Below are 3,678 nucleotides of genomic sequence, written 5' to 3'. Positions count from 1 at the left end.
GTTCAGCTGTTGAACAGGGGAAAACGCACTCAATCTGCCTTCCCCTCTCCAGGTTATGCAGCCCTAACCTTGTTTATGTTTCCTTATGAAACTCCCTTCCTTAATAATTTTGGAGAACAGCAAAGGGCCAGAAGAAATGAAGTAGGCATTAAAGCCTAGAGTTAGTTTTAACTAAACCATTTCCTCATTATGGGCCTTTGGAAAACTCACCCAATCCCTATACCCAATCCCTATATGCCCCTATTTTTTTTTCTTTTTCTTTCTTCTTTCTTTTTTCTTTTCTTTTCTTTTCTGTTTTTATTTTTATTTATTTATTTATTTATTTTTTGCTGTGGGGTGTGTGTGCTTGCTAGATAGAGAGGTCAAGTTATTAACCCCACCACACACAGGCGGGGATGGCCATGCCACAATCCCTTCTCTATCCTCCTCTTTGAACTTCAGGCATGCACACACACACACACACACACACACACATGTCTGACATGTTTTTCGAGTCACCAGGTATGGGACTGGAACTGCATAGTCAGCCTTGTGGAATTCAACTCCCTAACTACCACCCTACTTGTGGGCCCACATTTGTTCATCTTCAAAATGCAATCTAAAAAGAATCTCAAAGGCTTCAGTGTGGGTGAAATAATGTGGAATGATACACAATGAAATGACACAGAAAAACACCAGAGAAAGTGCCTATTACGTACAGGAGAAGGTTTGCCATGAATCGTTGCCTTTCTATCCCCTGGTTTTTCACATTCTACTAAAGATGTGTCAAGCTAAACCAATACAAAGCTAAGACGGTGCAGTGGTTCACTAACGTGGCTCAGAGCTCAGATTTTGCAGTCAGAATTGGATTTGAGTCCTAACACTTCCACTGATGAGCTGTGAGACTTTAAGCAAGTTACTCAACCTCTCGGGTTAGATGTCCCCATTTGTTAAATGGATATACAAGCATAGATATCTCCACAAGGTCGTGGTACAACAAATGAGATACTGTTGATGGCATAAAGCTGGTGCTCAGTTAATATTTGATGAATAATTAAAGCCACGATGTGGGGAAAGCATTCAGCTCATAGTAAGTGCTCAACTAACATTCGTCAGTATTCGAAAGAGCACAGTAGGAGCATTACCTTCTAGGCTGTTCAGGGTGCGCATTCTTAACCTAGCTCTTACCCAAGCTAGTATTTATTATTTAACTTTCATCTTAGCTGTTTTTTTATCATTGCTTTGTAATCTACTCGAGGTTATTGTTTTTTGTGTTTGTTTGCCCTCTCTCTCATTATTCTAATACCTCGCATTCAGAGCTTGACTCTCCTTGGCTCATTATTACCAAGTGGCATCTGCGGAGAGTTTGCCTACTTTAAAAGCAAATCAAAGCAAGACCAGAAAAGTTGAGAGATTTCACGAAACTCACACAATGTATCAGTATTAGTCATCCCATGGAAGAGAATCAATCGCAGGACTTCCAGTCCAACGCTTTTGTTCAGAAAAGCATACTGCTTAGTAATGGCCATGTAATATATTTAACACAAAAACGCAGTTATTTTAAAACTCATTTCATGTGAGTACAATGATCGCACCCTTCAAAGCTGTCAGTCAGTGTAAGTAGGCTCATTCGACCTGATAATAGATAGATATTTAATCATAGAAATCAAAACTCAAAGAGTAACTTCCACAGTGTCTCCTCGCCCCATGTGTCAGCTGGTACAGGTTCACACCACCTTGTAGGTTCTTTGTCTCTGCTCACTGTTCCATGTGCAAAAATAGCCGTGTATGTGCACAGCGCGGATGCGTCCGCGAAGGAAGGCCTGCTGCGCCTTTACCAGCTGACACGTACTCGCAGCCCTCGTTCTCTCGGGCCGGAATCAGTGACGGCAGAGATGGCGAAGCTCCCCAGTGCTGTTCTAATGCCAGGGCTAGCACATCAGGACAATTTCCATAGAAGCCACTTAGGATGCCAAAGAAACAAAACTCAAACTTCTGTTTCTAAAGAACATTGGAAGGCATGAAAGACGAAGAGGAGTTTCTTTTCTAAGCATAAATATCTGCTGTCATCACAAGGGAGGTGGCCCAAATTTGTTATTTTTCCGGGGGCAGCCTATAAATGAATGTTCTAGATGCTTTGTGTGCTCAGTAGTTACTCACCTCCCTTCCCAACATTGCTCTGTGATGTGGTTTCTGTACAAGCTTGCTAAGAAGAGTCCCTCTCACACTAAGGATGCAACATTTCGTATGCCCCGTGACATGATGACACTATGATGTCATGTCCTGGCACTGGTGCAGATGTCACCAAAATATGACTGGGGTATAGCCTCACCTCTGGGGGAAGGAAAAAAAAAATTTCTTTCAGTCCACGAATACTATTTTAGACAAATACTGATTCATTTATTTGTTGTAATAAAAAAGAATTTGTTCTTCCATATAAAGTTATTCTCCATAGTTCCTCTAATAACTTTGCTAAGCCCAAAAACTGTATGGAAGAAACCCAAAACAGCTGAAGCTCCTAGTGAATAACCAAGACGTGTCTGAGAAACTGAGTACTCTGTCATGTATTCGTTGAACGTCTGCTCTGTGCCAAGCACTGCTTTGGTGTTTAGTTCAGGCCACACTTAAGCGAGCAAGGTGAACGTGCTCCTCACCTTCTTGGAATTGACCCCCTAACAGAGACAGAGAAAGTGACAGGCAAACCCAATGATAAGTGCTAGGAGAGGATGACAGTACGAAGCAGATGAAACATAGCAAGTGTCAAACCGCTTCAGAAAAGGCTTCCCAGCAGAAGCACTGTCTCAACTGAGACCTGAGGGTAAGAGTGCATTATCCCGGAGGAAAGGGACGGAGAGGAGAGGGTGTGTTCCTGGAGGAAAGATGACTATGGTAAGGCTCAGAGGTGAAGGCAGGCCTGCTGCACGCCACGCATCCTCTCTGGGCTTTATATTCAGTGTGGTTTGAGCTTAGAGTGCAAAGAGCCACGTTGAGAATGGAGATTGAAGAGACTGTCTTTGGTGCCTGGCCTGGCCAAGGAGAGCAGACCGCAGCCCCAGCTCTCTCCAAAATCTAGGTTGTTTGCATGACATTTGGTGAACAGCTGCCAGTTCTGCCTGCCCAGCATCCTACTCCCTGGCTTCTGGCACTAGATCATCGATTTTCCTTTGAGCAACTTTCCCATCCTGAGTCTGTATATCATTGTGTGGGATCAACTCCATCCCTTACTCTGAAGTGGGCACAAAAGTGGGACAGTGAGAGTCTGTTTGTTTTAATTGCTAGAGAGAAAGGGAGAAAGTACCCCCAACACACAAGGGGGTTGGTCACACCTCAAGCCCTTCTCCTCATCTCCATCCTGTTGATAATTTGGGCACACATGCACACACACTCAGTGTGTTTTCCAAGCCACCAGGGCTGGGATTCGAACTGTAGTAAGCCATGTGGGATCTGGCTCACCTTAACCACTAGGTCCTGGAGCCAGCCTGATGGTGAGGATGTGGTGTCTCCCTGGCCATGGTGATGAGTTCAGCAGTTAGCACATGTCCCAACACATCCCAAGAAGCACACGCCCAGAACTTACGCTTGAACTACTGGGAAAGAAAGATACTTTCTATTGGGTTGACTGAGATAATAGAATATTAGCCTGAGCCGAGGCAGCCATCTGTCCATTCGTTCAGTCACTAATAGTTTACTAAATAACCA

The sequence above is a fragment of the Tupaia chinensis genome, unplaced genomic scaffold (assembly GCF_000334495.1).
Source record: "Tupaia chinensis unplaced genomic scaffold, TupChi_1.0 Scaffold143876_1, whole genome shotgun sequence".
NCBI classification, from domain to species: domain Eukaryota; kingdom Metazoa; phylum Chordata; class Mammalia; order Scandentia; family Tupaiidae; genus Tupaia; species Tupaia belangeri.
This window is presented reverse-complemented; position numbering follows the sequence as displayed.